The 27,335-nt window shown below is 36.3% G+C and overlaps 1 long non-coding RNA gene across 4 annotated transcripts in view; it reads left to right on the forward strand.

Annotated features, from left to right (window-relative positions):
* LOC116229139 (uncharacterized) overlaps positions 1 to 27,335 on the forward strand; it is a 171,689-nt gene that overhangs the window by 36,942 nt on the left and 107,412 nt on the right. For all 4 annotated transcript variants that reach the window (XR_016466835.1, XR_016466836.1, XR_016466837.1 and 1 more), the window contains 2 exons: positions 1,590 to 1,733; positions 4,918 to 5,042. This is a non-coding gene — a long non-coding RNA (uncharacterized LOC116229139). The remainder of the gene's footprint in view (positions 1 to 1,589; positions 1,734 to 4,917; positions 5,043 to 27,335) is intronic.

Here is a 27,335-nt window from a genome sequence, read left to right on the forward strand (position 1 = left end):
GTATACAGTTTTCAGTGGGGAAATTTCATCCTGTAGAAGTGACATGGCCAATGCTATTTTCAGCTCAGTTTGAATTATGTCAGGATGCTGAAAAAATGCATTTTCAAGAGAAGTGTTTTGTACTTGTCTTTGTGAAAACAAACCACCACAGCTGGTAAAGTTCAAAATTTACCCTCTTCACTAAGTCATAAAATGTTTTTTGTTTTTTACTACTACAATTTTTCTCTTTTGTTGAATTTGGACTGAGAAAAAGAATAGAGAGCAAGCTACAGATGGGCAGTACCTATAATCTCCTATAATGAACACGTACCCATGTATTTGACTTAAAAGAGATTTCTATCAAGACCAGTTTTGTGCTAGCAGAGGAAGTGAAATCACACACATCATTGTAAAAACTTCCATATAGGAAGATGCACCTATGAACACAAAAGCTGGGGTAAAAATTTCAGCATCCACTGGCAGAATGTATATGCAAAGTAAAAGTGCAGGAAGATTCATGAGACAATTCTTTGCTATTATTTTTTTTTTCAGTAGAAAAAAAAGTGCAAACATGCGAAACTGTTAGGGTTTTATGATGTGGAATACTGGAAACAAATCATAACATAATATAGTACACTGGGAGCTAAAGAGTTAACACTCTACATCCATGGATTGTTGGTAGTTCTGGGTATATCTTTCTCAGAAGAGAATAAGAACTACAAATTTCATTTCCATTTTCCATTTAGAGGGAAAGATTAAACTGACTGGGAGTCAAGAGACTGCTCTTATTTTTCTGCTTGTCTCTGCAGTGTGTGCTCCCTAGCCATCTTGCCTTCAGTGTTAGAGTAAGACCTTCAGTTTTGGACACTCTCTCATTTATTTCATTTATTAGCTTAAATTCCAAATATATTGCATTATGCTGTGCTATTGCACATTCTGCTACAATATTTAGTAAATTAGTATTGCCTCTTAGGTCATTGCTGGTGTTTTGTTTTTAGGCCCACTTCCCTATGTTTTTTCCTATCCCATTCTCTCTCTCCCAGGGTGTGGGTCTATGGGTCCCTCCACCCATGGAACCCACTCATGGAACTGGGCCATGGAATTGGTAAGAAAAACTCATGAAGTATAGCTGGAAAAGGATTGAGTATGTAATTTGGGGGAAAAAAAGCAACGTAAAGAATGGGAATTCAGATTCTTGATAACAACTGTTTTGGAAGTGCTTGATCTCTTCATTAGTATTCCACTAATTCTATTAAAATATGCCATTATTAGACTGTATGATCAAACTGCATGGAGCACTGCATGCTATATTTAAATGTATGAATTATGTGTATGAGAGAATATAAAAAGATGAAAACATACAAGGTTATGAAAATTATTAAATCTAGTGAGAACATTCTATTCATTTAGAGAGCTAACTGTAGCACAGATGAGACAACTAATTGCAAAACCTTGAGCTAACAGGCAAAGAAAAGCTGAAGGCAGAAATCAGCACAGTAAATTATGCTTCTTGTGACAAATGTCACAAGTTGTAGAAGTAAATTGTACTTGGAAAAGCAAGGCAAATGCAGTAACAGTTCATAATAAACTGTGATAATTTATCCCCACAGCATGAGAAAAGAATGACAAGAGTACCACTGCATATATGGATACTCAGAGAAGGAGTGGGTAGTTGCAGACAAATTTGGAGACCGGTGCTCAAGTCAACATGATGCCAGGAAATATTAATGTAGGAGAAACACTGGCAGTGTAAGGTAAGTGACTAAAACTGAAGATTTTGCATACATGAAGGCTTACTATAGTTAGTCAAGGCATCATATAAAGTGATTACATGAGTAAATAGCAAATATTTAAAGATTCAGCTCTTCAGATTACATAGAATAAGATGTATAATTCATTAAGACGTTACATTTTGAAAGACAAAAACCTAGAAAAACTGAAGTAAATATTAAAAATGTGGAAACGTGTCAGAAATCAGGAGGCTTTTTAAAGAGAACAGAATAAAAGAGGAAAAGTCTTGAATTCATTCAAAAAAATTCATGATCTTTGAAAAATAAAAGTCTCTGGAGTTTTCAGGACCAGGATGTGATCATTAGATAAGATACTGAGAAAGATAGACAAAAATCATCAGAGAACCAAAAAGTGAATGGAAGAGTATCAAAACATAGGAAGATTTGAAGACTTGTCACTTGAAAGAATAAAAGTGGAATTCAGCAAAATGTCCATGTTGGTAACACAAGAACAGAACAGGTTCAAAAGAAACCTATTTTCATGTCTGTGAAATAACCTTTGCAGAATGTACTACAATTAAGCAGTGTTTACACATCTCCAGTTTCTATAGAGATTGTATACTTCAAACAATAAAATCATACAATTCAGTGATAATTTATTTGGCAGTGAGGTTAAGCATTCTGCAGTTAAATTTGCATTCACATGTATTACTAATAGTCTGCATTGTCACATTTCCAATCATTTGATGAAAGATGAAGTCTAAGTATTAAGTACGATGTATAATCACAAAGAATTTCCAAGCTGAGGTGGCTGAACTGCAGGACGTATTTCTGCTAAAATGGTCCATGTTGCTAATCTGATTGTTGCCACCATTTAGAAACCCAGAGGTTCATTTAATGCTGTATCCCAAGCATTTTCTGAACTTTGCTTGCTCCTGGACTTTTTTTTTATAGCTTGAGAATTCAAAGTAAATTAAAGTTTATCCTGCTAATATTTGAATCGAATCAATTGCAAGTGGAATTTGAGCAGCTGACCCAAGAAAGACACTCATGAAAGAGTCAAGCTTAGAGAGTGGAAATATGTCGTTGGATGCCAATAATGAACATTTAAAACAGCAATACTTAATATCACAAGAAATTAAGTGGTTGTTTTTCTCTACTTTTTGTCTTTGTATGACAAAAACATCCCTATTTGCTTCTAAGTAATAAGGCTGTTAATCTTAGAAAGTATAGACTGAGAAGCCTCTTAATTCATATAATCTGTATATGCAGAGAAAAATAAACTACTGTCTGATAGGAATATTGTGTGCTAGGTTCAATTTTTGTCATTTAATACAAGCTTTTTAATGTTTTACATCCTTGAGACACAGTTCCATTCTATTAATTCCACTACTCAAAAGATTTGCTAATATCCAGAATAAATTCCAGCTGCTTAATCCCAATTTCATCTTTGTATTCAACCCCATTGCTCTTGACGTCTGCAGCAGTATTTTCAGCTCCTTATTGTAACTTGATTAGATGCTGCTAATACTGAGCACAAAGCCTGCAAGAAATAGCAGCCCCTGTGCTTCTTCAGACATGCACCATGTTTCAGATTCCTCGGGGTAGTGACAGTTGATTGCTATAGCACTCTCAGATGCCTTTCTCTTTGTGCTTTGAGGCTTTCCCTGTTTTGTGTCTGTGGCTCAGTCAAGTGAGAGGAATGCCTTCTCCAACATGCAGAGTTTTCCAGTGGCTCAGATGAAGCTGATGAACAAACATGCACTGCAGGGTAAACTGTGTCTTTGCAAATATATGTCAGGTTTTGTTCACTTTCATGTGCAGAAGCAAAAGATGAAGTGACAGACTGGCTAGATACTCAAAATGTGCTAATTTTCTCTACAGTCTGAATCAGTCAAAGCAGGCAGGAGAAAAACTGCAGTCAGTTGTAACAGAAATACTACAGACCTAAAGCTTGTGGTGTGTTTATTCAAACACCTTCTTTAATGTTGCACAGCATAAAATATATTGAAATTTATGACATGTTTTCTTCCCTAAGGGTCAAAAGTATTTTGTATTCATGAACTATTTCAAAAACTAAAAAACAACCTTTCTGAGGTGAGAAATGAGAGCTGTTTAAGGCAGGTAGCGAAGGAAACTGCTGTATCTAGATAAAATTGAAGGTTTATTCAGTACTTATTAACTTTTATACAGTATTGAATGCGTATTCATGCGCAGTAGAAATCCAACATAACAGAAGGCGCATTTTAGTTTTAAAGAAAATTGTTGATCAAGGCCAAAAAATATTGATTTGGAGATTCCTAGATCATCAATAGACTTGTCAATGGTTTGCAGGCTGGTTTCGCCTGGTTCCGTGACTAACGGGGCAGAGGGATTTCGCAGATCCACACCTCTGGAAAAGGGAAATAGGGGACCCCAAAATAATTAAAAGCAGCGGCAACGATCTGAGGAGAAACAAACAAATTTACTAAGTATGGTATTAGAATGCAAGATAACACAATATAATGCTATATAATTAGAATCAAAGCTAATAAATATAATGAGAGAAAGTGTCCGAAAGGTGGATAGACCTCAATATAACACTGAGGTGAGATGCAGAAGGGAGGAGAGCCTGACAAAGAAGGGCTGTCCGATGACCTACCAAGGCTTGTATCTGTTCCCCCTGAGCAGGAATGATAACAGAACAGCGAACAGTCTTCTGGGGAACATAGCTGTTGTTCTCTTCGGGAACAGGTCCCCAGAACTGGAGCATTAATACTATAACTCCCAGTGCAGCACTACATAATGTTATGATTTTTGGTTATTGGTATTCCACATCATAAAACTATGATAAGACTGTAATGAGTTCTTGGCATCTTGCAAATGCCAGGCTACTTCCCTACCACCAGTTAGAATCAAGATTAGGAATAAATTAATAAATAACAGCAGAAAAAAAAAAAAACCAACCTCAAAGCTGGTTGTCTTTCAACTATCGCAGCTTTCCTGTTCGAATTAGAAAAATGAAAATACAATTTGTTTTACTTGTCCTGGATAGTCGAGCTGTTTACTTTGAATATTTTTCATTAACTTAGTTATTCAGATAGTATAGCGTATCAGAAGTATATCAACATCAATTAACCCTAGAGACATTACTTATTGCCTCTCTGAAGATTAGTAAATATTGTGTCCTGATTTCTAACTTCTTGACCCATTTCTATTCCACTTCCAGCCTCTGTGACCAGTATAGATAGACGAGACATAATAAGGAGTATCTAATGGAAGTTCAGCGAATGTGGTGGCAATAACAGTGCATCAAAGACTGCTTTCTTATGCTGACAGAACAGGAGCAATCAGGTAGGAGAAGCTCTCAAGTTCACCTCTTCTGTGGAAGTATTTTACTAGTTGCTACAAAATGTGTTGAAAACAATTTTTGTGTTTTGGGGAAACTGGATTGTATCTTAAACTTATGTTTGCGGTGATTGATTCCTCTACCTGCTTTAATAAAATGAGCTAGCTCCGCTTCATATTTTGAAGTACATTATCTTGGTTTTTTGTCCTATAGATATGCAGCTAATAAATTGATCATGGGAAGAAGTTTATGCTTGATACTGGAGAGAACTTGTTAGGAGAGAAGAGAGCCTTAATTTGGTCCTAGAGAAGCTTCATTAGTATAAATAGTATACTTGTAGTATAAGTGAAAATTTGACAAAAATTGTTTAAACGATGGATGTGGATTAGACAGTCTATGTTCAATTTGCTAGTGCCTAAAGACTGCTTAATTTCTTTGTAAATGTGGTGGTGTTCACAGTAAAGCTATTGTCCAGCCTCCCCGCCTTTTTTATGTTTGGTATTGTCTTGGCAATTTTAACGAGTAATTTTAGTAACTTTAACATTAATAGCAAATATTTTTGCTATTAATCTAGAGAGCTTTGGCTGAAGGTCTAATACTCCATTATGGGAAAACAAAAACAAAAAAGCTTTAAGAGTTTTCAAAACCCTTTATTTCAGAATCTAGTTGAAATATTTTCATTGTGATGTAGAAGACAGGGCAGCAGTTCTTGGCATGATATAGTCTCAAAACAATGTAGCATGTTATGATGATTAATGGAGTTCTTTTCCAACCTTAGCGATTCCATTCTAAGATAATCTAGTCCACCTAGCACCAATATTTCCCCACTAAACCATGTCCCTTAGTACTACATCTAAACACTTCTTGAACAACTCCAGGGATGGTGACTCAACCATCTCCCTCTAGGCAGCCTATTCCAGCTCCTGACCACGTTTTCAGAGAATAACTTTTTCCTAATGATGACCCTGAATAGCCTATTTAGCACAAGCTATAAAGGCTGAATTTTGATTTACCACAGATTTACCACAATACGACTGGCTGGTACTGCACTGCACAATTGGTCTCAGGATGTTTCATAACCAAATTATAGTAGGCTAACCTTGTTCATTTATGCTACACTGCTACTAGATTTCAACACGTGGCTTTTAGATGCATGCCTTTTTTCCTCCTACTTTCTTTCCTGTTTCCCTACTACGACTCTCATGTGTCCATTCTACTTTTGCTGCTCTGCACATAGTGAATATATTTAATTAAGTTCACTCTGCTCAAAGTACAGGGCTCAGCTAGACTATCGCAGAAGCCTTTTGAAAGGAACAACTGAATGCTGCCATCCTGTATTGTACTCTGCTAGGACACATACATTTATGTATGATGGCTATGATTTTTGTCATAGTTCATTCTTCCTCTTTTAATCTTTCAATATAGACTTCTGATCAGATCCTTCTTCACTCTTACAGTTAGCAATTTATCTACCTTCTTGTGGCATGTGGATTATTGTATACACATGATGGTAGCCTTAATTGTTATCCATGTCTAACCATTTTATAGTTTGAAATCTCTTGTTTTTTGTCTTGGTTGTGCAAGTGTATTCACATATTCACTAAGCCAAATGTACTTTGTATTCAGAAAAATTACATAATACTTATTAGAAAATACATTATTTTAAGCATGAAATGGAAAATGAACAAGTTGCCAATTAACACTAATATATATGAGATCACAAATGCCAGCAAATTGGTTCAAGATGTTGAATTATTAGCAAAGTAATACTTACTGGACAAGAGCTGACTGGAAGAAAATAGTAAGGGACTTGCTGTTAATTGATTTTAGAGAAACTCTTAGTACACTAAATGGAGTTATTCCTCCAAAACCCCATACTGTAAACTGGGCAGGCCTGTTGTATGAATTTTTATGTGTGACTTACGGAAAGTTCAAGTGATCACTGCAGCAGTCATAGTGCCTCTTTTAGCACTTTTATTTGATTTCATCTGCTCTGGTTGTGAAACACTTTGCTTCCAAGGGCAAAAGGATTTGGAACATTATTGAGTGTGAGGTAGGAATAAGAAATGCAAAAGAAAGTTTTGGAAAATTTTGGTTAAGTAATCCCACAACAGGAAATGACAATTATTCCTTAAATCATTAACTCAAATTTCCCCGAAGCATTCAGTTTGCTTAATATACCACCAAATAATCAATTAAAAAAATCAATAATCTATCAAAGTTAACTAAAATAAAAATGAGGGAAATTGTTAGGAACATTATAAAAATCAATCCCTCCTGCATATTTCTTTTTCTGGCTATTCTGTTACATCAATCTTGCATATGCTGTCTAATAACAGGAGTATCATAGGAATAAAAATGGGAAAATTATTTTTAATATCAATTTTTTCTTTTTTTCCAATGAATCATCTAATACTTTCTTAAATAATGTTAATGGTTAGCTGAGATCATTTCTTTGAGGAGTTTACTTCACATCTGGAAACTTTCACTGAAAGGAAGTATCCTTGCAGCATTTAACCTCAGTATTTCTCAAAGTTTTAATGAGAATTTTTAGCAAATACTTTTAATCCAGAGAAAAGCAATCAAATTCTTAGTCTGATTTCACCTTATTTGCTAATTGGACTAAACTTTAAGGAGACTGTTTTCAGTTTTCATGCACTGTTTGTAGTGCATGCATAATTTAGTACTCAATCATAAGTAGTAGAAAGTACATACATTTTATTCAGAATGAAACTGGTTTATCGTATTATCCCTTTAGCATGCACAACTGAATCATTCTGGTCCTGCAAATCTAACTTGCCTTACAAAATTCTGTTTGCAATATTAAAGCAGCACATGGAGTAAATAGTTCAGTTAGTGAAAGATGTTCAAGGTGCAGTCTACAAATGGTCTAACTGTACTCTGTTGGAAGAAAAAGAACAAGGTGAAAACAAAAGCTGCTATTTTTATTGGGCATATTTTAATTTTGTCTGCTGTTCTGCCACATTCTGCCAGCTGCTGAGTTTCTGTTTCAGTCATTGTTGAGATGAATGAAATGATGCTTTTTTAGCTTTTGGTACAAAGAAAATAATTCAAGCAGTGCTTCACATAAATGTTTGTGCAAATCCCAAAATGTCTGATGTACTAAGTAGGAGTCTGGCATAAAAATACACATTTATAATTTTAAACAGACAAACTTAACTCTGCTATGCCCATATAGCTGCCTCAGATAACTCTGTCTAACCAGTAAGTATACGAGTGAATTTGTGATGAACAGTTTAAAAAACCGCTAGAATTTTACTGTTTATTTTCCTGAATCATGTAGTGCAGAATGTCACATGTCATGTGCTGCACAACAAATCCTGGTGATGTAAAGCAAAGAATAAGAAGATATTTGCTACTTTCCAGTGCTATAGTGAGGAGATCTCTGATCTCAACTTTTCTGTAGCTATACGCTCCCGATCTGGTTATATCACATCATTTGACAAAATTGGAATCAGATAGGAGTTTGATAAGGCAAAAATACTGAGACTTGAGCATTGCAAACGATGTATTCACAATGAATTAGTGCACAGGAACTCTGACCTACTTCCATTGTCTTCATTGTGCCACCAATATTTCTGCTTTTTTGTGAAACCTGAAGTGAGTATTGTGTGAACCTGAGAGATATTACAGTACAGGACTAAAATCACATGAATTCCATTTCGAGTTGCTGATCTTAATAAACATTAAATCATGCAGTACTGCTAGTCCTATAGCTGTGATTTTGGTTCTCTGCTTTTTACCATGTAAAAGTATTTTTGACAACCTCTGGAGACAAAATAATAAAAACGAAAATTTGCTTTGGATTAGCAGATGCCCTTTCCTGGGTGAGGCTTTCTCTGTAGGGGCCTTTTGCCATGAATGTGCTTCCCCCTCCTTATGTCTATTGAACATACATTTCTAATCAATTTTTAAAGAACATTATAAATGCATGTGTTGGCAGAACTCTGAGTAGACGTGATAGGAAATGGACCAATGAGTTGTAAAGGACAGGGATGAGAGAGCTTCTGTTACTGATCGTGGCATTTTTATAATAACCATACCTGTCATTAATTTTTCCATGCTAATATTTTTTAATGTGTTTTGATTATTTCTCCAGTGTTTACGCTGCACTCTTGTTAATATTTAGTATGGTGTTACATATGTTCATGATTTCTAAAGCCTTCAGTTACTGTCTTACACACCAGTGCTTTGCAAGCTTATAAACATTTGAAGCCTTAAGTGAAGATTTTTCTGAAATTCAGGTGCTTGCTAGAACTCTTTCTTGATATTTGATGCTGGGTTTTTTGTTTGTTTGTTTTGATATTTCCACTTGGGAATGGACATCAAAAGCATGTCATAAATGTCATTCCGAAGAAAACTGAGGACTTGGGATTCTGCATGGAGTGGAATCCTCAGTCCTTTGACTACAGCAATATTACGTTACCTGTTGCTTATTCCCAGCATGTAGTGTGATATGCTAAACTCGGTGAAATTTATCTATGTGACATCACAGTTTTTGTAATTAATTAAATACAGCAAATTATCTTTACAGCTATATACTGATTATTGCTGGTGACTAGTGACTTTCTGACAAATTGTGCTAGAAATTGGTGGGGAATAACAAATAGCAATTAATCTCTGGTGTCAAGTGATGATGATTCATCTCTGCTGATTGCTGGAGTGCGGTTAGTAATAGCTTGAAACTGACTCGCAAACGAGCATTTTGTGAGAACATTCTGGGAATGTGTTTCAGTGATAGATTGTTGTTGCCATATTCTGGCTGATTACCACTGAGTGCTATTGCACCACTGCCAGGGATTAATAGTGATTGCTGTAGACTTTCGGAGGTAGAGTATAAAAAATACCTGCTAGTAAGCATAAGTAAACAGTTTGGTAGAAAGCCAAACGACAAAAAGACTGCAAAACAACCACGGCCCTTCTGTCTACTACTCTGTGTAGGTTTACACCAAGTGATGTTGATTGTTGATATTAGAAGTCAGGACAGTTGGGAAGGTATTAGCTGCTGGGAAGTGGAAAGGAAACATCCTCTTCTGAAAAAAAAAAAAGCGCATAAATGTTCACTCTAGCTATCATATTTTCTGTTACAGTGAGAGTAGTGTGTTCCTTGTTGCTGAGGGACGCTTTCTGCCTCTTCCCTTTGCCCTTTTCATTGCAGATACACTTTATTTCAGAGTGAAAAATTTCAAATGTCCCTTTGTTAATAAGGAGTCTTATGATGGGTCTGCATGATATAACTTAATCACTAATAAGTAATTAGTAGCATCAAATACTAAGATTTAAGTCATCAGCTGTCTTTCTTTTATTGAGGTGATCCAGCTAGTTTTTGATTTTCAGGAGAAACACAAAATATGTAGGGCCAGATTTAAAGAATTGCGGAACTGACTCTTGGTTGTTCCTACAGTCAGCACTCTTTGAACTCTGCTTTAGTCATGGACAGGTGTTGTAAACTGTCTGGTTGTTAAAGCTTTCTATGCATGATTGTGTCCTTTAATAAAAATCAAAAGCTATGCTCTAGAGGTAGGAATGGGAAGAAAGGGGAGTTCAGGATGGGTAAGTCCCACACCGGTGGCAGTAACTTCCAATGAAAACCTACAAGGGCAGCAATATTAGAAATTTCAGGTGCAAGATCTTAAGAAAAATAACATAAGAGCACAAGGGCTGCCCCAGCAGCCTTAAGTGAAAGGCTTCAGATCTGCGAGTGGCAAGCCTACAGAATTAGAAAGTGACAAACCTTATCATTATAAAAGCTAAGAAATCTGAGACACAGTGAAAAGAAGTAAGTAAAATTTTAAGGCTCATTTTGTGAGTTCTTATTACCTCTTTCTGAGCAGCCAAAAACCACTTGACCGACCAGCATCTGAAGACAAGGTACTGTGGAAAATTTTCTTTGCCCTTGGCTGCTTGAGTACATATTCATAGTTCTTTGAACTGAGATTTGGGGGATTTTTCTTTCTTCCGGCTGTTCTTAACTTGTTTGTCAGCAGGGAAAATGTTTGGAAAGGAATAGGAAGTATATGAGAAATTCATGGGTATTATGCTTGCTCCTTTGTTATAGCACAGGTAGATAACAGCTGAAGTTAAAAATAAACAACAAAGACTCTCTAATACTTGTGCATATCTGACAAGCCATCTTGAGATTAAAGTACTTTTGAACTTGAATGCTGGGATGACTTGGGCTGAAATCCAGGAATAGCTGAAAGTAGGATAACCAGAAAAGATGCACCTTAAGACCCTTTTTAAATGGAACGTAAGATATAAAAGTGTTGAACTCAAAATAGAATTTAGATAAGATTTAGGCATCTAAGTTCAAGAGACTGAATGCCCAGATTCTATGAAACAGTTTGAGTACATGAGAACTTGTTGATTTTTCTATTCTTGTGTTGTTTGGTTATTTTAAAAAAAAAAAAAAAAAAAACCCAAAAAAAAACGGTATGGTGGCTCTGGGTTCCTATGTTAAATATGTAATAGAGAACGTTATCCCGTTGAGCTTCCTTTGGAGGAGAGGGAAGACCTCACAGGGTTGTTAATGCATTACATAGATGAGCGTGATGTGAAAACACACAGAGCAGCAGAATCACAGGATGAGCACTGTAGTTTGTAAGGTTTCAGACACAGAAACAAGGCTCAGATTTTATATTTTCCAGCATGCAATTTGTTGCCCACAGATTAAAAAGGACAGAATGGGGCATGCTGACTTTTATAGGTATCTGGCTTTTTCAGTGATACCATTAGTCTTAAGATCACTAAAATATAGACAGTATCTTTATCGTGTTTTTGTTTTTTGGGGAGTAATGATTACTAATGAGAGATTTAAAAATATTTATTATAAAATTTAGTCTATCTACAGTTGATTCCAGGCAAAATGTGGGAGCTGGAAGATTTTTAGGCAGAAGTTACACTGCTGGGCAGTGATAAGCAGAAGATTAGGAATAATTTAATATTCATTATTTTAATAAGAGCTTGGTACATTTCAACCTTCCTTACCACTGCCAAATGTCTCATTTCATTTTGTCACTTTTGTCTCAACAAACATGTTTTCACACACTGTTTCTTTTACTCAGTCTGAATTGCACATGATTAAAACTAGTGAGGAGAGTTTATGGAATGAAAACACGAATAGGAAAGTAAGTTCCAAGGAGTGTGATGGATAGAGGTTAATAGATAAGTGATTATGGTCCTTTGTAGGATCGTATGGCAGAGGAGTAAAATGATGAAACCCTGTGCAAGACAGGAAATGAAGTAGCTCATTATCAGTCTAGTTTCCCTTCGATATGTTACATTTGGACTGAGAACCAAGCAAGAGTGTCAGTGTTATGTGCTACATCCCCTGTGCTTAAGAAGTTTCAGACCTCTGTTGGATCAAATGTCATCATTGTTCAAGAAATCGTAATTATCTCCCTCCAGAGACCAAATCTCACAAGATTACGGAGTTCCAAACCACTAAAGGGTAGTGTATTTTTCATTTTGAGCCCTCAGCTGCCTGAATACTCAAGCATTTAATTACAATCTAAACTGTTACAAATATCATGAATACTAGTATACTAGTCTCTTACTAGTCACCTCCCTCAGATACTCTCCTCAGTCCCTTTCACAGTTAATTTTAACTATAATTTTGGAGCAAATACAGGCTTTTGTTTCTTTCTCTTATAGTTGTTGATTGCCTTCATTTAAGTTTTCAAGATCCTCTACACACTTATGCTAATAGGAGATAACCAGAGGAATACAGGCAAGACAAATCTTTGCTTTTTTCTCCCCTTCCATCCTTAACAGCAAATCCATTTTAAGTAGACGACTCCTTGTATTGTGTCCTTCAGATAAAGAACTGATGCCATAAATTGTCTCTGATACATAATTAATATTTTAGTTAACGTTTTTTTTCCCTCCTTGCTCTTGCTCCAAATAACTTAATTATTGTTTCATTTTGATCTGTATGAATTTTGTGTTTCACAATGTCTAGAATTTATCATTAGATTATTAAGGTTTTCACCTTTTCTGTTTTCCTGAAAAATCTTGTTTTTTTTTTTTAAGAACTGTTTTGTTCATATTTTCTTTCCTTGTCAGGGAGCATCTTCTGCGATTGAATCCCTTTTCTGATCAATTCAATGCCTATTCCACATCAGCATGATTGAATATTAATTAAGTATATTAAAATACACTGACTAGAGCCTCTAATCAATGCTGCTACTTCTTAATTTTTTTATTTAAGATAGTAAACCCACAGGAAAATAATTCTGAGTGTCTTGATTAATATAAACCAAGTAGGGTAATTTACAAAACAATCTCTGGAGGTACATAAGCAAAATTTATTAATCATAACCACAGCAGACTACAAAACTCAATTACAAATATTTACACTTCTGTCACAGGCACTTATCTGATCCATGCCAAATGCTGACAGATTTTAAAGACAATCACATTAAGTATTAATCAAGCTTGAAGGATGCAGCCAAGAAACAGCATACTAAAGAGATACCCATCTCCAAAGACAACTGCACGCTCTGAATATTCAGCTTCCTATTGCCCTGAAAAATGTTTGAGATCCTTTTCAGTCCCATGCTGTTTCCTTTTTTTTACATTTTTTTTTTCTAATATATTTTCCCAAAGCTTCAAATATCCCACCCTCTGTGCAGTGATTAAATACACAGACCAGGGCTTCTGTCTCAATAGTTTTGCTTCACTTAAGAAGAACACTAGCAGAGTAAACCAGAAGGAAGTGTTTTATTTAAACATTTTTTAGCCACTGTGTACAACACTGATCACATTTCCATTATCCCTTGATACCATGCTTTTTTTTCTTTTTCTTTTTTTCCTTCTTGTGCTTCCATAGCAACTCTTCTCTATTCATGGATTTGTGTGTTCTTTTTTTCCATAACATCTGTTAGACTGGGGGCAACCTTATGTAAGCTGCTATGCAAACTCTTTATATTTCCTGGTCAGCATTTTTCCATGCCTTCCTACATCATCTCCAATGATTTCACTCAAACTCTTGTTGCATCTTAAACGTTGCCTTTTGCCTTGTCTAGTAGTGCTGTTTCCTTAGCAATCAGCAGGTGCTATTTTATTCCATTACCAGCTGTGTTATCTCAATTGCTACATCTGTTTTGCTCTATCAGATTGTTACTGAAGACTGTACTAGTGTCAGCCTTCTGTCATCCTCCCTCGGGCTCTATCTAGGCCTGTATCCAAAAACATTGGTTGCTAACACCCATTCCGACAGATTTTTGGTCTGCCTAGGTATCTTCATGGTTCAGAATGGCTCTCTTGCTTTGCAAAGCCAAAGTCTGAGCACATTGATGTGCCTTGTATACTCTTGTAGCCTTTTCCTTGCAGTGGCTGAATGTTCATTTATTTCCTTTGAAAGACCAAAAAAATTAAAAGCTGTGGCATAAGCCACTAGTTAGGAGTTTGTGTGTCTGTAGGTCAAAGGCATTTTAATCAGGAGACAAAACATATTATAAACCTTCAACAGGGCAAAACTGGAATCCTCTTTTGTGACAAAATACCTTTTCTCAGTCAATGGATGAACAGAAACTTACAGTTTGCAAGGAACGCTTTGTTAGCCAGACTGGGCACAAGATGGGGGGGATTCCTTGTTTTCATCTAACATTAAATACTCTGAAACATCACAGAGTGGACTCAGCTACTCACTAACAGGGCTCCAGACAGACAGAAAAATATACAATATCCAGAGCAGCTTCACCATTTGCAGACCTCTAGAGAAGACCCTGGTTTAACCGTATACATATGCCAATAGCATTTAGTTCTAAATTATACCAAACAGATTAAAAAAAAAAAAAAAAGCAGTAATTCTGGATTGGACTGGAAATCAAGGTGAGTGTGAACAGTATAATATCTCAGTCAGGTTAAGGTGTGGTTAAAGGTATGTTTTTGGGATATTCCAGGGCATCATTCTGGCTCATCTGCCTTTCTAGAAGATGATACTGTTTGAAAAAGCCCACCTTTGCTATGAAAGGTTGGCCCAGCTAACTAACTGAAACGCAGGCAGAAGCTAGGTCAGGTTTTGCGTCTGAGATTACTGTGCCATCCTTGGGTGATTCAGTCTATTCTGATTTGTATTTGTGCTCGTATTCTCTGTCTCGCTTGAACATAAAACTTCCTCTGTGTAAATCCATGCTCCATCTTGCTACTCAGTAAGATGTAGACATTATAAATATTATGGCATAGGAACACTGACGGAGGACCAGACGGGCAGAGAATGGATGTTATTGAACACTGTGGAGAAACAGCTAGACACTGAAAGAAATGATTCGTAGACAAAGACCAGCTCCTGATATTATTTTTTTCTACCTATATGCAAATCTGTCTGTGCAGATCTCCTAATGGTAATGTTAATGTCTGTTCTAAAACATGCAGCTGGTTGATAACGTTCCCAGCTGGGATAAGAGGGGAGCCAAATTAACAAACAGAGCAATCAGGGATTGCCTAAGGAAAAAAAAAAAAAAGTAGATGCAACCCAGTACACTGCAGTGAGGTTTTGAGCACTACAACTCTACTTGCATGCTGATCTGATTGACTTGTACATTGATACATCTGTGGGGGAGCTACTGGGCATATTGTACAGATATGTTGGTGAAACTCTCGTGGAACATATTATCTGAACTGGGACTGTCCAGTGTGGAGCATTTTGAAGGCAGATTGTTCAGATTGCCCTGTAACTGCAGGCTTTTCCAAATCTCAGATTCCCCCAACCCATGCGAGTCTTTATATTTACATATATATTTTTATATGTATATCACTTATATATTATTTTAATTCTGTACTTCATAGAAGACAGGAAGTTGGGAATTATACTACCTGGGAAAGAAGACATAGATAATAATACCTGATTTAAAAATATGCAACACTAGATTGGATGTTAAATGACAGAATTAGAAGCAAGGTGCACTGAATTCCTGCACGAAGTATGTATTATGAGAACATGAAGAGTGCAGTGCTCATTCCAGGTGGGCTATTTTGGGCACACAGTCATTGTAAAGCTGTCCTTCAGTTACATGTGTTACTGCACTGTATGTTTGGTGCAATTTTTCTGTTGGGATGAAGATAGCTCAAGGACAAAATACATCTGATGAGACACTTGTACAACCACTGTTAGTGTTGAACACTTTCCACCATAATGCCTGATTTTAATTAACGATCAGAATTGTTCAGACTGCAAGCTTTTATTTTAATCTCTACCTTATACCCACGCTTGTTTGTTTTATCTAGTTTGAGTGGGGAATGTTGAAACGGATTTTTAAAAGCATGACTTGCTGGTAGGAGCCAGTTTACTTGTGAGAATGGCTATATGAACTTACTGGGGTCTAGTTGTGGTATCAAATGACCTTTTGTAGACTAATGGAAATCTGTTACTTTGCCCAAGTTACAACCTTCGGAAGCCAGGGTGTGCACACAAAAGACAGAAAAGGCTTTAATGTTCCAACTGCAGGGCATGTGCTTTCTTATCACATCATTTTTAATTTGATAAAATGGAACATAATGATGGCACAAGGACTAAATTCACAGGAAACAGCTGTATAAACATGACAATAACATTTTAATTTACAATGTACTTTAGTGTCAAGCTGCTAACTCACCTGTTGGGTTCTGTGCTTGACACAGTATCTTGCATCATGAATGGGAGAAAAAAATCGTTGTTACTCAAACAGATGTGCCAGCTTTTCTTCTTCATGACTTAAAAGTGCACAAGCTTAAGAGTTCTTGGATCTTTCAGATCTCTAATGCAAAAGATCCAGTTTGTTGTCTTAGCTATTCTGGCTTTCAGAAAGAATTGCCCAAATCTCTTTTTTTATGTGCTTTCTCTAGAACTACTTATTCATGCACTGTTGCACTATCCACTTTCCATGATTAATTTATAGAGGATAACAACCTAGTAAATCTGACCCCCAGTGAAATACTTCACACTCAAGCAATGGTCTTTTCAGAAATCCAGAGGCAAAAGGTCTGCTTCTGTGTCTATTAAGAATCCATATTACTTCCTAGATGGATATGATTTTAACACACATTATTCCTGTATTGTAAATCCTGAAAAATCATATTTTTCCTGAAACCAGAGTTGAGTTAAATAGCAGGCTTGTTTTAAAATCACAATGCATTGCTAACATTTTCTAGTGCTTATTGTTATGAAAAAGTAGAAAGACTATATTCAAATAATTGAAAGCCAAGAGGACATTCATTAAAATAGGAGCATGATGCATTGCTGATTTGTTTTAACAGGATTAGATAGCTTGCACATTTTACTTTAGATTTTCCCAAGAGAAAGCATCAAAAGTTAGTCTAAAAATAAATAGATTAAAAACATAATTGAAACATATCTCACTGTATTTCCAGTCATGCATACTCTGTGAGAGAGATTAGCATTTGCTTTAATTGCCACCACTACAGTAATTACACCATCTGACAAGGTCAATTAAAAATAATTTAATAATGCTCTCTAGTATTGAGGTGAGGAAATTGCACATGTGTCAACGTCCTTAACAGATTCACCAGAATCTCAGCCTTTTCAGAAGCTATATCCTGATTACAGCCCCCCTAGAAAATTTAGCAAATTTTAGTGTATCTGATAGGTAAATGAAAACGCAAGAAAAACAGAAGACTGAATCCTTGAACCTCACTTTAGTAACTTCTGAATCCTCTCTTAAATCTAAAATTTTAATCCAATGAGTTTTCTTTATTTTTGCCTAACCCTATGAAACTTTCTTCTCTTTAAAAGCCTTCCCATTAGGTCTGAAAACTCCCTCGGTGCTTGGAACTGTGCTTCCACATGTACTAAGAATTTTTACAGTCTGAGCACCTAGTTTTTGCAAGTCTTGCTGAGATCCAAAAAATGAAACAGAATAAATATATTTGCAGCAGACACAGTGCAACAGATGTGATCTACTCCTTCAGTTTCAGAGATTCTGAAACCCATGACTTCAGAAAGTGTGCTATTTGATGTGCTAAATCTATTTGGGTCTGAAGGCAGGGTGCACTCCTCTTAAATTCATGCCTTTGTGCAGAGCATCATCTTAAGATTATGTGGAGCAGAAGGAGAGCACAAGCAGGTGTATGCCTCAGCACTAGCATTTTTATTCACTTGGATAGCAGTGTGGGGCTCCTACTACCAAACTTGTTTCTGTATTTTCTTATTAGACGGTCACTGCATAAATATGTAAATAGTTCTTAGGCAATAAACTAAAACACTCACATATGTGGAATATATCTCAGATACTGGTTTCAACACTGGATTTCTGACACATTAAGTCTTAAACTCTGTTATGCTGTGACAGCTTTCCAAAGGAAAAGCAATACCACCATTAGTAGCTGAGTCTGCTGAGTAGCTCTTGCATCGAGAGATACGATGTATTCAATTTAAGTTCAGAATTAAGTAAAAAAATAAAATTATAAACATAGCAAATCCTGCTGAGTGACAGTCTATTACTTGAAATGCAGCTGTGATCTCCTTCATTTGATAGATTTTAGAATGTAGCAAGCCATGGTTGCAAAAGACAGTTGCCTTGAGTCTGATTGTATCAATATACAACAGCTGTACTGGGAACAATTCCTGTAGTTAGGCAGAGAAACACCTAGTTTCTTTGTTCTTAATGGCCCATCATTGTGTGTTAGAAAATGAGCTGATCAACTGTATGCACAAATTACAATTTAGCAAGGTTACAGCTGAGCCAGACTGAGGTTGCCAATATCTGTGCCCATCACTACCCGCTCTTCTTGCTCATGGCTATTATTTAGTCAGTTAGTTGCCAACAACCTAGTTTCTTCCCAGCTGAGTTCTGTAGAAATGGCGCAGATTGCCCTATCCACTTATAATCGTAAATGTTTGCCATATCCTCCTTTGTTTTGCCAGAACTAGTTTAGGATGAAACCATCCACGGCATGTCTGAGAAGTCACAGGCATATGGCAGTTTAGGTGCCTCTAGAATTGTGGTGACTGATTAGAAGTTCCTATTACTGGATTTTGAACATAAGTACCTGAAATTAATCATTTAATAGGCTTTCAATGTATGTATGTGTATGTTTGTTTGCTTTTAAATCTAAGCAAATATGAGCTTAATTCCATTTCAACAATAGTGAATTGACTGGACGTGGCATTTGTAGCTTACAGAATAGGTCAAGAAGAATGAAACTTTTATCCACTGAATCTAAAATTCTAAATGCAAAAAAGCAGCATGCACCCTCTAATTGGTAAACATTTCAGCAGGCTCTCTGGTTGCATGAGCTGACAATGCGTGCTTGCAGACCAGAAGGCCAACTGTATCCTGGGTTGCATCAGGAGTAGTACAGTCAGCAGAAAGAAGGAGGTGATTCTACTCTGCTCTTGTGAGACCCCACCTGGAGTATTGCATCCCATTCTGGGGACCCAGTACAAGAAGCACATGAAGCTGTGGAAGTAGGTCCAGAGGAGGGCCACAAAGTTAGATGCTTAGAAAGCACTGCCACTATGGGGACATGCTGAGAGAGTTGGGTCTCTAGTCTGGAGAAGAGAAGGCTCTGGTGAGACCTTATAATGGTCTTCCAGTAAAAGGAACCTACAGGAAAGCTGGGGAGGAAATTTTTAAGAGGGTATGTAGTGGCAAGATGAGGGGAAATGGCTTTAAACTGAAAGAGGGGGATACAGATTAGATATCAAAAAGAATTTACTTTCTGTGAGAGTAATGAAACACTAGAACAGGTTGCCCACTGGGGTGGGGGATGCCCCCTCCCTGGAAGCACTGTAGACCAGGCTGGATGGGGTTCAAGCAATCTGGTCTAGTGGGAGGTGTCCCTGCCTATAGCAGGGAGAGTGGAAATCTTAAATGTCCATTCCAACCCATAACATTCTGTAACACTGTGTGAAGGTACAGGGACATTTGTCATCAGTGCTATGTATTAAAGCATAAATCCTACTGTCTGCATTTCATCTGCTTGTAATTCTAATTCTTGCTTGTCTTGGTCTGTCTTTTTCATCCATATCTTGCTATTCATGTACTGTAACAATGAAGAAGGTACTACTTAAACTTTCTGAAGTATGTCTGTGTCATTGACTTCAGAAAAACGCATTTCTCTTCCTCTCCTTCCCACTAGAGCAAGAACTGCACATAATGTTATTCAATTGAAGGGATGACATTTGCCATTCAATTTCATCTGGTTCATTTGGCTCAAGGGGAGACGTACAATGAAAAGTGATTATCTCAATTACATACCCTGAAAACGAAGGGAAAGTGTGTCTTATTGTGACTGCCTTTCCTCTGTCTCAACTTCTGTTTTCATTCTTAATTCCAATAGTGTTTTCTTAAAATCATTAGCAATATATTCTAATTACCTACTATATTACAAAACATCTACACAAGGGGGGGCTGTTACACCTGAACCAAGGCTTGTTATAGAACTACTCCTGAACAAATATAATAAGTTCCACAAATGAGCAGCAGATGTCAGCTCTCCAATTCTGATTATAAGATGATCCTTAAAATTCTGTGTTGCTTCAGATATTCCCTATGGTTTTGTTTTATTGCTTTCCTGAACCAAACCTTTCATTTTGCTTCCCTGAGTATCATCACGAAGAAAATTCATAATGCTGAGATATCAGCAATGGGTGTTATTTGTTTATAAACAAGAAACAGCTGTTGCAGGAGAAATCTACCAGCAAGTTAGATGTGCATAATGAGCAGAGGGGAAAAAAAAAAAATAGAAGGAAAGGCATATGAGAGGAGAGGCACAAAATGGGGCCAAACGCAACTGTGAATGAAAAGTTTGGGTGCTGTAGAACATTGGCTAACAAATAGGATTTAATTACTTCTCTTTGCTTTAGTTTCTATAAAGTGCTACTAATACCTATTTTTCCTAGAGCCTTTTGGAATCTACTTGTAAATTATTAAGACTTATTTCCACTTTTAAAAATTAAGCCTCAGAATCAGAAACACAGTCAACTAAGAACTCAGAGAAACATAACCAAATAGGAATGCATTTTATCATGTGCACATCAAAGTCTCTGTCTTCCTTTTCCTTTCCTCCCTTTGTGCACATCCCCCATCCCCCTGCTTCCCTCCTCACCCAGAGAGAAGTCACAAGATTTATAATCCTCAGTTCAGGCCTCTATCTCTTTTGGTAACTATCAGCAAGTTCCATAGCTCCAGGAAAAGCATTTGGAATTTCATCTTTTCTGGAAAAAAAAGAAACAAAAACAGAGCAGGTGGGACAAGGATTTCCTCATTATCACAGAATCACAGCATGGCCAGAGTTGGAAGGGACCTCAGGGATCATGAATCTCCAACCCCCCTGCCACATGCATTATGTAGTGAAAAGATCCTTTATGGAAAGAAATGGGAATGCTGTTGTTGGAAGTAGTTAAAGTCAGTCTCATCAAAGTGGTCACATTCTAGTTACACATTTCTAGAGGAAATTTTTGTTTGATCTCAAGTCAGGACTGGATTTGAAAACCTGTAAAAGACAAATTTCCATAATGTCCATCTGGAACTATGACAAGTATCTGTTGTACCACAGAAGTACTGCTCAAGAAGGCAATGAAGCTTACTGAACTATCAATTCTAGCCAGTGCTTAGTGTATTGGCCTTAATAGCTTCAGTAAAAATAAGTATTTTGAGTTATCCTTAGTCCTCAGCAGATAACTTTTTAAAAGAACTTCTCTAAGAACATATATGGAAGTCTTTTGCTGACCTGATATATAGGAATCACACAAAGGCTTGTTTCTATAGGAGACTGTTATTTGTGTATGTTAGAGCTGTGCAATGGAAAAATATTGCTCTACAGAATTCTCTGTGGTACTAAAGAAATCCTCTGCACTTTATTCTGTTTATGGCTAAATCCAGACTAAGTAGAGTTTAGGAAATGATAATTATGTCCCCTTTCAGTTGCTGCCTTTAATTCTTACTTCAATTACAACATCATGGTGGATTCCTGTAGCAGTAACACAGTTCCTGTTAGTAAAAGAATGTAGATCACTAAACAACACTTCACTAGCTGCATGTAAAACATTTTGTGTGCATCAGTTGGGTGTTTGTACAAACAAAAACCTGAAATCTTTATTTTTAGAAGCAAAACTCTTAGATTTCTGTAATCTAGTTCTCAGTAGGGACAGAGATCAGTAGTACTGTTATAAGAAGACCTAGTTCTCACTTCCTCATCTGTTTTGCTCTCTGCAAAGCAACTCTGAAAAGTCCCCTAACCAACCTGCAAAACAGGAAATACACTATGGAATTAATTTGAATTAAGGACTACGATGTGCAACTCATTTCAATCCAGGCAATCAAATTAAAATCAAATTTACAAAGAGCAAAATTAGGCCCCAAGTGTTCTTTGAGTGTTTTTGTAATTAACTCTGTCTTCATTATTTTTTTTATAGCTGCTTCTCTACCTTCAGCTTCTGAGTAGAACTGGAGGCAGAAACAAAAAGAACAGTTGTTCTTACATATGACAATATAATTTACAATATTAAGTGCATGTGATGAGGGGGCATGGACAGACATCTGAGAAGAGGTTTGAATACCACTTTAAAATTTGACATGCTTTTCTCAGTTCAGAATTTTGTAGCCTGTACATAAATCTCACATGAAAGGTTATTTTTCTAGGAATGTTTTTCCTTTAATTTCTGTTTTAAATGGATTTTGACAACTGTGTAATTGCTCTGGGAGAAATACAGGTAGAATTTGAACTCTTAGTTAGCAAGTAACATTGGAAGTTAGATGTTCTTGTATTCTTCAGGTAGTTCTAGCTTTTAGGGCTGCCTGAAAAGAGTACGCCATTGAACTTATTTTTAAAGTTTCCTCTCATTCATGAAGAATTTCAGATTGCTTCGAAGTATAAATTAAAATATTGGGTTAAAATTAAGGAGAACTACTTCAAGTTTACTCCTTCCTCATTTTAATCACAAACTCGAACTCTTATTTCCAGTATAAATTTCTATGCTTCCATCCTTGGAAATGCACAGAAGCCACCTGGACAAGGTCCTGCTCTAGTATCTCCTGCTTTGAGTGTTTAACTTGACTAGCTGACTTCCAGAAGCCCTTTCTAATTATTAGTTATTCAGTGGTTTCTACCAAGACTTAAGGTCCATTCTTGAAATTAGTCTGGAAGTAGCATGTGCTAATATACAGTGAATGTTAATAATGTTATTTATTTAAAACTCTTTCTTCCACTTTTCCTAATTGGAGTGGCTTCTTCATAAGATAATGGGACAGTTTTTCCATGAAAGCAAGAGTGAAATTTGTGGACTTTATCTTGGCACTATGCATTGAAACAACTTCTATTCTGTAATTAATCTGTTAAACCATAGGATGCTGTATCCCACCCCTTTCTCCCCTGGTTCAGTTGCTCAGCATTCTTAAAAGCTGTGTTTCCTAACTGCCCATACTACCTTTGCCTCAGAACAGCTAGGTGGGCACTTGAAAATTGGTAGTATGTGAGCAGAAAGGTGGAAGGTAGAGTCTCAATGTGCCAGGAATGCTTCAAAAATGTATTGACCAAATGCACTAGCTAAGTGCAGGCTTCATGTGTATGGCCAGTACATACCTCTGAGAAATGATCTCATTATGGTCACACTTAGAAACAAGCTAAAATGAGTGATGTCAATGTAACCTAGGTTTGTGAAAGAGACCTGTTACATTTTTTTCAGTCCAAAAATAAAATAGTAAATTGTCCATTCTGTTTCAGCAAAATTATGTTCTGGGCACCAGTATGTGGTGCACAAATACTTAGCTTTATATATAGTCATTGGTTCCACTGGCTGCAATTAGACTAGGCAGATTTAAACTCACCTTAATGTCTTAGTTTGTCAATAGTTCCATCTTTCTTGGTGAGCAGTCCAACAGTATCGAACAGTCTTTGGGATAATAAATTCAGTAAAGGAACAATTTAATACATCACACTGAGATGGTGTCATAGTCTTCATGAATGGTTTTCTAGAAGGTTGTCCTCACTGTTCAGTCTTCAAAGTCATGGGAATTCAGGACATGGAATTTGACTTGCTCAAGATAGAAAATAAGGAGACAATTGCATCTTCTAACATACTTACAAAAATAATGTATGTTCCGGGCTAAGATTAAAATCAGCCTCTGAACCAGTGCATAATATTTATTGACTAAGGAGATAAATGAAAAGGTTAACTTTACTCACTTTCCAGACATAACTTCTTATTTACAAATTATGTTCTAATCAGTGAAATGTTTAAAAAAAAAAAAACAACTTTTAAATAAATATAAGCACTGTATGGTTATTAAAAAATATAGTCTGTTATGATTAACAAATACAGAAAGTAAAAATGTAAAAAAAAAAAAAGCATGATTTAAATTGTAACATTACTGTAGTACGTCTGTAGTATGTGATGTTGCCATCCATCAAAGAATGGGAAGAGAAAGCACAATTGTAAGATATGAGTGCTATTCAGAGAGACACTGTACACACAACAATTTCTAGTGTCCTTACATTAAAATCTTGGCAGCAGGTGTTCATCTCCCTTATTATTGTTGTCCAGGAAATCAGAAAAGTGAGCAGCAGAAGCACCAGACAGCTTTTGCATAGCAGCTAATGAATCCTTTCTATCTAGGTCATAGTATACATAATTATAAACTGGATGTTAATATTTGGTATATAAATACGTAATATTCACTCCATGCAACGATTTCCTCTTTCCTTGAGATAAAATAGAGGAAATACAATGTTTCTGTTTCTCACTGCTGGGAATGTGTGTTAGAAGAAGCACGTTTCATTCTGTTTAGGACTACCTTGAAACCTGAATGTATTTTAATATTGTAGCTTCCAGTAACTCCCCTCTGACATCCCATTGTTAATTGGAGGAAAAAAAAAAAAAATCACAACAGTTAACATTTGAGGTATTCCACATCCCCATAGTAGGAATGAATCTGAATGTAGGGAAGTGTATAAATGTAAAAGCAAAATTCAAGGTAATATTATCGTATACCTTGACAGAGTGTTAATCTGTTCTTATAAACAGGAAACTTCTTGTAACTTCATGGTATCTAAACACATCTAGAATCTGTTGTTTTTTTTTTTTTTCTTTTTTTCCCCTCATACTTTGGAAAGTAATACTTTGATGGATAAACTTTTAAACAAGAGATTTGTAGTTTGTATGCAGTGACTCTGGAGGTGTAAGTGTCTGGGAACACTTTCACCTAATCCAATCATTATAGAACACAGTCAGTTTTCTCCCTAGGATTTAAGCCAAAAATAAAAGTTTGAGTTTTTCGAAAGTCTGTCCGCCTTGTGAGTTTTAAAGTGATACCACGTCTGAAATGTGCTTTATGTTCTACATCTTTGCTTTGCTGGCTTTTTAGACAGCAAACACATACAGCTACTGAAAAATGAGACTAGTCAGGTTATTTCCTTCTTGGTCTACTTTTAAGCAAGTATTGCAGGTTAATGGAATTTTCTTATTTAAAAACTAATTGGTAACATTGTTTCAGGCACTTAGAGTCACAGTGCTTGTTTAAAAACATTCAAACCCTTTTGGTTTCTTCTCCATAGAATAAAGCTATTGTGTGGAAATGAACTTGTGTAGAGGGTTGTCAGTTGCTGTCTAAAGGGTAATTAATGGGAGTCTCCATTGCAGTGTCTCTTGCAACAGCATCGTCAGCTGGATTGGATAAGTCTCCCTGAAATAATATTTAGTATTTTCTTATAATTGGCTGGCAAGTCCTAGATCCATTGAGCTTATAGTTTGTTAGTGTATAAAGCTCTCTGTGAGTCTTACGCACTGATATGGAGTGACTTCATGTACAAAGCAGATTTCCTTTTCACACATACATGGTGACCATTTGTTGAAATGATGACTCAAACTCTACATTACTACTGAAAGCAGTGTTCTGTAAATTAAGTATCAGGGTTGATGGGATTGCATATTTGTCAGTGTTATCTTGGTCCAGTAAATGCAATATTCACTAGCAAGTGTAGTAGTAAAGTCTGTTTTCTACCACTTAGAATCCTTAGAAGAGAGGCCTTTACCTGTGGTTTCTTACCTAACCTCCTTACCCAACCTGTTCTCCCAATGTGTCTGCCCTTAGCACTTGAACAAGTAACCTTTTAATATGACAACATTCATTATTTCACTTGTGGAGTAACAAAATCCTTAATCCTTTCTCTTCTTGTTGGATATTCCCTTTGGCGTCACTGGTAATGATGGCCCCATCCCTGACCTGAACAGCGTAACACACTAATGTATCTTTTTTTGTATCTTTGTGAGTCATTTTAAGAAAGCTTTGTACATCTAACTACTGGATAAATCAATTATGGATGGCCCTGTATGAATTTTTTTCATATTAGAAAGTCAGTTCTAAGAGTGAAGTCCACCTGACCTTCCTTAAAAGGGTTCATTACTATAAAAAACTCAGGTTAGTGCTTTTCAATGGAAAATAGGTTCTGTATGTGAAGTAAAAAGCCTCTTACGTAGTTTCAACCCAGATGGCAGCCTAACTCAGGACAGCAAATTTGTCTTAATAAAACTTTATATGTCCAGTTTGCTTGGATCCAGGCTGTGACCATCAGACATTTTTCCATAATCAGTCACTGATTTTTATTTTAGGTTTAATGTCTTATACTATATCTACTCTGAACATCATGTTTTTTAACCACCAGTAGAAGCAGCAGTTCTGTTACTGACAAGACAGAAACATAAATGGTAATGCAGGGAATAATAACTGACATATCTGACCCTTCCATCTGGAATAATATTACATTTTAAAGTGAAATAAAAGGCAGGATTTCATGGTAGAAAACATTTTGTTGAAGTAAGGAGGCTGTTGGGGGTAGACATCTTCTATACCTTTTATGATTTTTTAAAAATTAAGGTATTACTGAGCAAAGAGTGCTTTGGAGAAGAGTAATATTTCTGTCTCCTAGAAAAATCTTCTACACTGGCCTCATCCAGCCCTTCTCTGATTTTACAGTTGTCCTGATGTGACATCAGTTGTGAATCAATTGCTTTCTATTTATTTTTTTCTTACTCAGTTCATCTTATCTTTTCCTTTATCTTTCTTCTCCTTCTTAGAATATAAAGAAATGCAGCCTTGTTTCTGAATCCTTCTCTCCATTCTAATATATTTGATCTTTTAACAAATCTGTTGTTCAGCTAACTCACAACTTCCTGTATTTCCCCACCAGCTATGACTGAGAGAAATGCAGTTTTTTCATGTGTCCTCTCTGAAGGACTACACAGCTACTACCTGTTTATATCCTGAATATAGGAAAAGGGATGCATAATATTATTTTGCCTTGTAATACATGTATTCATCCAAGAAGAAAAAAAAGAG

Source organism: Phasianus colchicus, chromosome 5 (assembly GCF_987193195.1).
Source record: "Phasianus colchicus chromosome 5, bPhaCol1.hap1.1, whole genome shotgun sequence".
Taxonomy (NCBI): Eukaryota; Metazoa; Chordata; class Aves; order Galliformes; family Phasianidae; genus Phasianus; species Phasianus colchicus.